Source organism: Melospiza georgiana, chromosome Z (genome assembly GCF_028018845.1).
Source record: "Melospiza georgiana isolate bMelGeo1 chromosome Z, bMelGeo1.pri, whole genome shotgun sequence".
Taxonomy (NCBI): domain Eukaryota; kingdom Metazoa; phylum Chordata; class Aves; order Passeriformes; family Passerellidae; genus Melospiza; species Melospiza georgiana.
This window is the reverse complement of record NC_080465.1, coordinates 37,987,498-37,998,199: the sequence shown is the minus strand read 5'-3', so window position 1 is coordinate 37,998,199 and position 10,702 is coordinate 37,987,498. Positions and strand designations below refer to the sequence as shown.

At 41.8% G+C, this 10,702-nt stretch overlaps 1 protein-coding gene across 1 annotated transcript in view; it reads left to right on the top strand.

Annotated features, from left to right (window-relative positions):
* Positions 1–740: 740 nt before the first annotated feature.
* Positions 741–10,702, top strand: part of KDM4C (lysine demethylase 4C) — a 252,376-nt gene continuing 242,414 nt past the window's right edge. Inside the window, exon 1 of the mRNA XM_058043746.1 lies at positions 741–932. The gene's annotated coding sequence lies outside the window, so the exon portion shown is untranslated. The remainder of the gene's footprint in view (positions 933–10,702) is intronic.

The window sequence follows — 10,702 nt, the reverse complement described above, 5'->3', positions numbered from 1 at the left end:
TTAGTGTAACCATGTCGACCTTGCAGCTTGCTCTGAGAGATCCACTATTCCTACGGACCTGAAAGGTCCTGCCAATTCGCCTAAGTGTAGAGGGACTTCTTCTCAAAAAGGGTTATTAGTGGAATCGGTTTCCGAGCAAGGTGATGGAGTCACCGCCCCCGGAGGTGATTAAGAAAACATCTGGCACTCAGTGCCACGCTCTGGCTGACTTGGTGGTGTTCGGTGATAGGTTAGACTCGACGGCCTCAAAAAGTTTTTTCCAACCTATGATTCTCTAACAGACCGACTACGCTCTAAGCTTTGCGCTGGCATTTTCCCCGGGTGCGTCCGGCTGGGCGCACCGGCTGCTCACGGGCCGGGCCCAGAGAAGCGGGCAGGCCCTTTCCGGCCGCAGGAGCGGTGGGTCCGCCCGAGAAGGCTGCCAGAAGGCTGCCGGAAGGCTGCCAGAAGGCTGCCAGGCCGCCCTGACCCGCGGCGCCCGCTCCGCCTTCCCACAGCGCCGCTGCCCCGCCCGGAAGCGCCGCCCCCCCCTCCCGGCACGTGACGCGCCGGGCGCCGCTCCCTGGGTCACGTGCGCTGCCCCCTGCGAGCGCGCGTGCGCATCCAGCAGCTGTCATCCGAAATCCGGGAGCGAGGTGCCTGCCGTGCGGGCACGGCGGGGCAGCGGCAGCCTCGAGGGAACGGGGGACCCGGCGGCGGCAGGGAACAGGCCTGTCCCTGTCCCTGTCCCTGTCCCTGTCCCTGTCTCTGCCCCTGCCCCTGCCCCTGCCGTGCTCTGCCCTGCCCAGTCCCGTCCTGTCCCCTCCCGTCCCACGCCGCTCCGCCCCTCATCCCTTCCTCCGGCCGCGCCTGCCCGCTGGAGCCTCTCCCGGACAGGTGCGGAGGCAGCGCCGAGCTGGCCCAGGCGGCGGCCGCGAGTGTGCGGCGCGGAGGTATGGGGCTGGGGGCGAGCGGGGGAGGCGGCGGGGCGGCCGAAGTGCGTCGGGCCAGGTCGGAGCGGGGGTGCGCGGCGGGTCCCGGCGGCGGGGCATCGCCGGGCGGGCCCGGTTCCGGGGCGCGGGGCGGAGCGGCCCAAGTGCCGCCGGGCAGCTCCCGCAGGCGCGACGGGTCCCGCGGCAGCCCCCGCGCCGGCAGCGGATGGGAGCGGGGGCTCCGCGCCGCGGACGAGAGGGTGGCGGCTGCGACCGAGGCGGGGAAGCGAAACCGGCAGCAGTGGGAAAAGTGGATCTGGCGTTCCTGCTCGCCGCCGGCTGTTCTGGGTCGGGACTGCCGTGGGAGCTCTGCGGGAGGTCGGGCGGGTTCTCCGCGTGGTCGAAGTGCGTGGCGGAGTGAAATAGACCTTTTTCTCTCTTCATGTCTGTCAGGGATTTGATGAAATTGTTGCGGGCTTTCCAGGCAGTCTCTTTTTGGTGCAGCTCGTTCGTTCCTGCATGTAGCTAAGACTTTAGGGTTGTGTGCTGAGTGAAGAACCGAATTAAGCGCCTGTTCCACATCTGTCCGTGGTTGTAAAACGCTTTCGAAGCTGGTTGTGGGATCAGATCTCTCTGTCATGGTACTAGTCTTCTCTTGATGAGGTTACTCTCCTCTGATTTTAGCTGAGAAAGTGAGTGGGAAGTGTGTGCGAAATATTATTTCTCATAGGTTAACTATATTAGGAAAAATACTCCTGTGTCCGTGTGTTGTTTAAAAAAATTATACTACCTCAGAGAATAAACGGCATTTATATTTTACTTTTTGAAGTGTAGCTTTATGATTCTTTGCTGAGAATTACCAACTATAGGAACTGGAGTTATTATTTAGTGGCTACTAAACCAGCACCTTTTAAGCAGAATCACTTTTTCCACAAGAAAGAAACTTAGTGATGCCTAATGCCGTGGGGGTTTTTTTGTGTCTATGGGATAAAATTGGTCTTGGGCTTTACCTTTATTTTTGCTTGTACTGTCGTAAGTAGCTGGTGGCATTGCTTCACAGAAGTATTTTCCAAACACAAGAAGATGGAAAACACAAACATGATTCCTGCTTCAGTAGTTGAAATGAGAGTAAGTTGAACTACTGACCCTCATGCTGTTTTTTTCCTCCAGCTTAGGTTTGGAGTGGTGTTGGTGTTAGCATTTTCCTTTCTAGGGATTGACCCAGGAAACAATATGTATCACTCAGATATGTGGACATAGTTAAATAGCTGTTGGATCAGAGCTGGAATAAAGTATATGAGAGAAAAGTCTTCGGTCAGTGCTTGTTTTAAAATTGAAAATTATTATCACAGTTGCTGTAGCATATCCCTGAAAAAAAGATATATGTTTTGATTTTAAAGACTTGTGAAGTCATAGAATGTCCTGAGTTGGAAGGTACACACAGGGACACCTGAGTTAATCTCCTGGTTCTGCACACAACCTATAAGGGTTATAAGAGCTGTAGGGGTATCTTTCGGGAGGAGACTTGTTAGAGGAGTTAATTAAATGCCATATAGGCAGAAATGACAGACCTAGTAAAACTGTGCTTTAAAAAGTGCTTAATTGGGAAGGAGTACACATCTATCCCTAGCAATATTATAGGCTGCATTAGCAATGAATATTTTTCTGAAATTTTAGGTACTTGTAAATTAGCTTTTTGAAAACTGAGAGTTAGGCCAAACCACTGTCTGGACTTTTTAAGGGCTACACCCAAATTTGAAAATGTTACACCATTGTGTCAGTTGATGGTTTACTTGCATCTTAAATAGTGCTTTCAGCTTGGATATTCTTTTCCCTTGACTAAAAGTAATTTACTGGAACGGTAGAGATCCAGATGATCAGAAATATGGAATGGATTTTCTGTGGTGAGACTAGAAGTTTTCAGCTTAGGAGAAAGACAGTGTGAGACCATGGTGAAGATCTGTAAGACCTGTATGGTCTGAAGGTAGATAAGAGCAGTTAGATAGTTACTCTCAGAATGCACATGAGCTATGAGATGAAACTAAAATGTGAAATATTCAACATACACAGAGGAAGATATATCACTTAGCATGTTGTTGATTGTAGAATGCGTCATCATGAAATGTTTTGGATATTAAAGGCTTACAAAAGTTCAAAATCATGGGGAAAAAATCATCGCACTTTGCAAAATGTAGTAATATCCTCTTTGTTTAAGGATTCCTTGGTATATACATTGCTGAAGAATGAGATGGTATTCTGAAAACATGTATTATAATCTACCCCAACACTTACGTATATCTAGATACCTGCTGTTAGCAATCATGAAGATGTGGAGACTAGTTAGGTTCTTGATAACTTGCTTTTGCCATTGCTGGAGGCTGTTACATGCTGCTTTTATTTAGGACTATGGATTTCATACCCGTGTTTTAATAATAAAAAGTAGAAACTCTTGAGTCACGGGTAGCAGATAAAAATGAGAAAAATACTTTATCTGTAATTTTTTTTCCCTTGCCCTTTGTCCCAGATCACTTATTTCAAGATGTTTTTCATGCTGTGAGCCTGGTGTGGGAGAAGAATATCTAGGAATGAATTCAGGTCATTTTTCTGTTCAAAATTTATGGGCTCAAGTTAAACCAATTTATAATTTTGAAACATTGTTGCTGTAGGGTAGTACCAGACAGAAATTTAATCTTGTAATGAAGCTTGCAAACTATTCAGATCTTTGTGGTAAAATAGAGGTGGTTTCAGGATCTTCAGAGTATGGTTGTCTACCTGGATTCTTGGTTTCGTAAGTTTGTAGAATCTTTTAAAATCTTCAATACTCCTAACATTTATAAACTTGAGTCTTTCTGATGATGGTGAATATCTGAGGAATTCATACCTAACCATGAGATTTGGCCTCATATCACAAATACAAAGCATTATGTTCCATATATTTATTTTCCCTGTTAATACAGTCAAATAACCTAAGTAACAGATTTGGAATTCCCGATGGATAGGATCTGTTTTGAAGCCGGAAACATAAAGTAGGCAGACATAATTGCTTGCACATTTACCATTATTAAAGGAACAATTCAAACATAATTCAAACCCAGATTGCACTGAGGATTAACTATTTGCATGCCCAGTAACAGTTGAACATGCAAACTGTGCTTTTGTGTTTCCAGTTGCCTGAAAGTGCGCCAATTGAATATTTTTGGATTTTTGAATTTGCTTTGCTGAACAGTACAAGGGGTTGGATGGTACCTGCTTACAGAATGCTAACAACTTCTTAAAACTGATGAATCTACTCACAGAGCTTTTACTTTTAAGTAAAATTGAAACTAATATAGATTAAGGCACAATTTTCTACTACTTCTTTCCTTTCCTGCTTATGCAGAGCTGGTGGTTCAAACATGGTTATTTTGCAAAACAGCCTCAAAAAAAAAAAAAAAAAAAAAAAACAAACCTGGGCCTTCCTGTACATGCCTTTCTCTGGACAAGTTTGTTTCCTTGTTGTTATCTACTGAAAAAAAAGTTCCCAGGATGAATTCTTGTCAAATGTTTGTTGTCCTATATTTAGTGTGGGTGAAAATTTGGAAGAAAAGTTAAAAAATGTGTGTTTTAATTTATCTGTGAGAAGTGATGATGTTAAGAGATTTGATTTTTTCCCATCTTCCTTCATACTTTTTTCTTCTGCTGGAGTTTGTTTTATGTAATTTGTTTAATTTTGATAGTAGAGTAAAGCTTGTGTACATTGCAATTCTATTTATTAGAACACAGAGATTAAAATAATCTTATCTTTCAAAATATGAACACATTTATTTTATGATGCAGTGGCCTATAGTTATTTATTGCTTTTCCAAGTTAGCTAATAGTTTTGTGAATTGCAAAGTAGATGTGTTAGTCTGTGCTTTTTCGTTTTTTCAACAGTGCTTTCAGTAGAGGGGACTGCCCTAAGCAGGCAGTCAAGAGATGCATCTTAGGAAGAGCTATTTTGTAAAGTCTTTTGTAGTCTGGAGCCGGAAAGTTTGGATTCCCCACTGATGGTGAGTGGACTTCACAGTACTGGTTAGTTTATTTTAGACTTGAAGGAAAGAGAAGCGTATAGCCTTCAGAGCATAATATTAAGGTGGAGAGACACTATTGTAATACTAAAAGTTGGTTTAATGTAGTGAAGGCTACAGGTTTTTGTGCCTTTTAACTAACTGCAAATTAACACATGCTGTTTTTCTAGTATGTGGACGTTACAAAGAAGCAGTTCAATGTTTTGGCAGTGCAGGCTGGAAATTGTAGCTGCCTAGTACTAATTTGTAAAGGCTGTGATGGGGTATAGAGGTCCTTCCCTTTTCTTAGGATACAGAAGAAACAATTACGTAGATTCTGCAATTACCAAAAAACATGTGGACTAAAATGTGCTATCAAGCATGTAATGTACATTTCTGTTCTTCAATATCTTTATTATGTCTGTACAAGCCATGTGTTTAGATTTTGCAGGATTTGTTTAAAAAGCACTTTTCCTGTCATCATAACCAGTGAAATATTTTTGCATCTTGGATTATGTAAACCATTGTAGCATTAATGAGATTTCATCTTGCTCTATGTGAGCTTTTCTGGTGTTGAACTCTGGCATTTTTAGTTCATCAGATTTCTTGGGCTACATACTGGCATAGATGTGGATGATTGAACTTTGCTGACCTCATGTTTTCACTTCTGCAGTATTAAGACTAATATAGCATTAATGTTCTCCTAGCTGATGATTTGAGGGTTTTAACAGGGCCTTGCAATGGCTATAAACTTTTCAAAAGAAGGATCAGGTTCTTGAACCTAGTTCCTGGCTAGATAACTTAGCTGTTTAGCTGGCAACTTTGGACAAACTACATGCTTGTATTTTGTTTACATTCTGAATTGTGTAATCAGACATTTTTAAGACATAGGCAGACTATTTGGTCAATAAGAAATTGAAGTTTTATGGACAGGCTGTGGAGTTTATTGGATCAGGTTCATAGCTCGGGCTTGTTTGGCTAAAGCTTTCCCCTGATTAGCTAAAAAGCTTCTTTGAATGTTACGTAAAGTACTAATGCATGATAATTTGAGTGAGGTTTGTTCACATTTTTTCACATTACCCTTTGTTTTTCTAGGTAATTATGGGCATCTTTTTCAGCTTGCAGTACTGTCATGCAAGGGGACAGAAAATGTCTGATTACAATGCTGATATGAGGGACTTAGAATAACTGTAAAATTTCCCTATATACATATTACTCTTCTCTCTATTTCATAAAGTACATCCTGGGCATGTTTGCCTTGTTTTTATAACTTTGGATTTACTAATAATTTGACATTTTCATTGTGTAGTAGTCAGTAAAAGCTCTGGAAGTTTTATTTCTTAGATTGTACAGCTTATCACAAAATAAGTAGTTACATATACACCTAAGTGCAATAATTAAGTCAGCAATAGTATGATTGCAGTGCAGATTTTGTGTTAGAATGGTCTCATAGTAATTGTGATTTTGTCTGCCTCTGAAGCCTCTTAACTATGACACTGGAGTATATATTATGCTCTCTTGTCCCTATGATTTGGCTAGGGTATAACTGAGTTTTTGTGTGTGAGAAAAATACCAAAAGGCATTGTTTGGAGAAAGAATGTAGGACTCCTGAGTTCCACAAAGTCCTTGAAAGAATTGCATGTTGCGTTAGAAGTTAATAGAATTGAATTGGAAGGCCAACATTTTCTGATTAGTTTGTAGCATAGTGTTATTTTTTGTGTTAAATTTAGACATTGTAACTCAGTACTTACCTCTTGCCTACTGTTTCAGATTGGTGCTGTAATGAAGAAATGCAATAATGAAATTGTAAAACAGATAAGAAGTTACAACTGATAGATCATAGTTATAAAGAAGATGATTAGTTACTAAGAAACCATAAAATTAGTAGAAACATCTAATGGACCTCTAGCATAGCAAATTCTTCATAGCCTTTATGATCTTTGTGCCGCCTGATTGAAAGATGTTATATGGTTGAATATTCTTAAGGAGTTCTTGCAAACATTGTGCTTTACTCAGTAAGATAATGAGAAGGTGTTTTTAACTGAGGAAGAAGGTTACACAAGAGCATGGATTGAATAGTTTATTTCTACTGAAAGTAATACAGCTGTCTGGTCTGTATGCTCATTGTTTAGGGGCCTGGACCCTAAGATAGATGGTAGATGGTAGAAATAAGATCTGTGAAGGGCAGGATTTGTTTTTTTTACACTGCAATGAAGCTGGGCAAAAATTCGGCATTTCTAATACTCTACACATGTGTTCATAATTAGTTGAAATTTATTAATTCTGCTTGTGATACAGATTGAGGTTCCTCACAGTGCAGTATGTTACATGCTTGAGTATGTACTTAGTTAGATAGAGAGAAAAGGGAATAATGTTGTGAGTATCTTCACAAGCAGGATTTTAAGAGTCTGGTAGTCAGGCAAGAATGCCGAGGTGTGATTGTGACAGTGTGAGTTAATCATAGTTTATTAGCTCAATTACCAACCCTTAAATTAACTGAATTTCTTCATTGTGTCAAAGCACCAGGATATATTCAGTTGATTTGGTATGTGACTGCTTCTAGAGCAGCTTATCATTAAAACTGGTGTATTTTGGTGAGAGGTTTTGGTTAACAGAAATTTTTATCATGGTAATTTATGCAATGATAACTTTGTTATTATTGCATAAATTGTTATGCCTGGTGCTTGAAATCAGACATTGGCAAAAATAATCCTGCAGCTTTTCTCATGGCTGAATCACTTAGATATCAATTTTTTTTTGTCTCATTACCCTTTTGCATAAGGAATATATGAAATATTTCAAACTTTTACCCTTTCACGTTAAAAAAAATAATTCCAAAGAAGAGAGAGCTTGAAGCCTATAGGAATGAATACAGGCACTGTGATTTCTTATGCTCTTCACCTACAGAGAAAATGAGGATTAAATGGCTGGTAAGAGGTTTCCTTTTGACACTGACTTTCTATATAGATAATTTAATTTCATGTGTTTACATAGTAACTGCAAGTTAATTGGTAAATTGAGTTATGCTTTTGGAAATGTGTTTCATCTGTGATGGGAAAGGTGATGCCGGTGATGTGATACTGTGTGCTCGTATGAGTTGGCAGAATTAATACTAACTTGTGTGTTTAGCTGGTAGAGGCTGTGTTTGGGATTCAGTATGAGAATAATGCTGATAACACACTGATGTTTTGGTTGTTGCCAGATAGTGCTGAATCTTAATCAGGGACTTCTCAGTGTTTTGCATTCTTCCAGTAAGGAGATGCACAAAAACCCGTGGGGGAGATGACCCAGACTGGCTGAAGGGCTGCTCAATACCACAGAATGGCATGCCCAGGATATAACATGGATGAGTTACCCAGAAGGGTGGCTGATGACAGTTTGTATTATCTATCACCTGGGCTTTTTTATCTCTCTCTCTCTATGATAACAATAAAAAAAATAATTTTTACTTAGTTTTAATTATTAAGCTGTTCTTAACTCGTGAATTTTTACTTTTTCACCGATTCTCCTTCCAATCTCATTATGGATGGGGGAAATGTGATCAGCTGTGTGGTATTTAATTGCCAGTTTGGCATGAAGGGTTGAGGTAACCACAGATCTGATCAGAGCACGTCGCAAGAAATTACAAAAAAGCAGTTTTTTGTAAGGTTGGTGAAGAATTTTGTGAATGGCAGATAGCACATGGTGATTTATACTTGGGAATTGCAGCACCTTCTGATCCGAAGGTAATGTTTATCTGTCACTTGCCTAAAGTTCAGTCCTTTCATGAGCACTGTATCCTGGTGAATGAAATGGAAATAACTTTTGCTTTTAGTCAGTCTTAATGTAGAAATGGAAGTCAGAGGAAATGCTGATTTTATGTGTATAGCTTTCTTGCTTTTTTTCTCTGTTGAAGTTTTCAAAGAATGAGCAGGAATATAGTCCTGTTGTTAAACTGCTGATAGTGAGAGCTAGAAAATCCAAGTGCTCTTCCTCTGTATTCGCAGTGTGAGTGGGAAGTGAATAATTGATTGTCATGGTTTAATGTAGTTTAGTTGTTAGTTAAGGAAAAAAAAATCATCAGCTATGGAAGTGATTCCCTGTAAGGACCTTAGGAGCTTCCTTTGGACCTGGCAGAACCAATCAGCTGGCTAGTTTTGAATATTGACACCCCGTTAAACCACTTAAGAGAGCTCAATATGCCTTTGTGAAATCACACTTAAAGATGAACAAGCCCTGGGAAAAACTCTCTTGCTTCCAGCCTTTCAACAGGTTACTGGACACTGGCCGGGCCGGGCCCTGCTCTGCTGTGGGGCCCATGTGGCCTGGCTGGGCTGGGCCCTGCTCTGCTGTGGGGCCCATGCGGCCTGGCTGGGCCGGGCCCTGCTCTGCTGCAGCGCTGGCCTGGCTGGCACCTGCGCATGGCCAGGTTGGCCCACCGCATGGCTCAGCTGAGATTCTGCTACTACTGCTGAGTTCCAGCCATGGCTGGTGGGCCAGGCCCGCTCTGCTCAGCTTCAGGTGGAGCCCAGCTAGTCTCTGCTCCAGCCATGAGCTGCCCAGCCATCCTTCTGGCACTGCAGAAAATCATGCAGCTGAGAACAGAGGTGGCTCTGCAGCCCTGTGCAGAAAAGCAGCCCCACAGCTGTAATTGAACGTGGCAGGGGCCAGGAAACAGCCATGCCGCCAGAATGGCTGCTGCCTGGCAGAGGTCACGTAACCATCTATAGGCCAGGGTGAGATATTAACTGTTTTAGTGCACAGATTGAACTTGAAGGCATCAATCCTCTCCCAAGTGAGAGAAAAAGGAAAGGGTGAAGACACGTAAAGAAAATAACATGGAGTCACCAAGGTCAGTGAAGAAGGAGTCAAATCCCACGTGGGAGGAGAATGAGGAGATGCCTTAGTCTTGGGCTGAAATTCTCTTGTAAGGCTATGGTGAAGATATAATTGATAAAACAGACTTTTTTTCCCTGTAACTCATAGAATGCATTTGGGAGGATGTAGCGTTCTAACTAGAGCCATGAGCAGGAGCACCAGTGTTGAAGCAAACAGATGTTGAAGTAGCTGTGATCTAATGAGGAGCTTGAACGGAGATATGAGAGAAATGAGAAACCTCACCCCAGGGATGAGAGAAGAAAACCTCTGTTCCCAGAGATAAAAGAACTTTTGGTTCTATACTAGAACAGCTTATGCTTAAAACTGCAACCCAGTAAACTGAGGAGACCCATGGTGGTAGTTGTGGGAAGACTACCAAACCATGGGAAGAACTTCACAATTGTGGATTTCTGGGTGGCTGCAATTCACGAAAATTAAAAGAACGAAATGAGAGAACTATTTCTTGTGGAGAAGTCTCCATAGCATGGCAGGAGAGACTTCTCTCCCTGAGTGAACTGAAGAAAGATTATTTTAAAAGTGGTAAACTGACTGAAAATACCAGATTTGTCTCTTTTCTCTTTAAGCAGAAAAAGAAAGAAGAGTTGGGGGAAGGAGAAGTGTTCTGAAGGTTTTTTCTAATTTCTTACTATTTTTTCTTTTAGTTCTGTTAATACAGTTTTCTTTATACCCTTTAAAGTTTTGAGCCTACTTTGCTCTCCTCCTAATCCTTATCTTGCAGCAAAAAATGACTAAATTATTCTAATGGGTGCTCTGGCATTTGGCTACTGCTAGACAGTACATTGTTTTTCTCCATTTACTGAATGGAAATAGTGATATTTTATTAAACATGTAGCTTTGTTATTCTGGGTTATGCCTGTGTAATGTAACTCTCTAGACAGAGAATGTGCA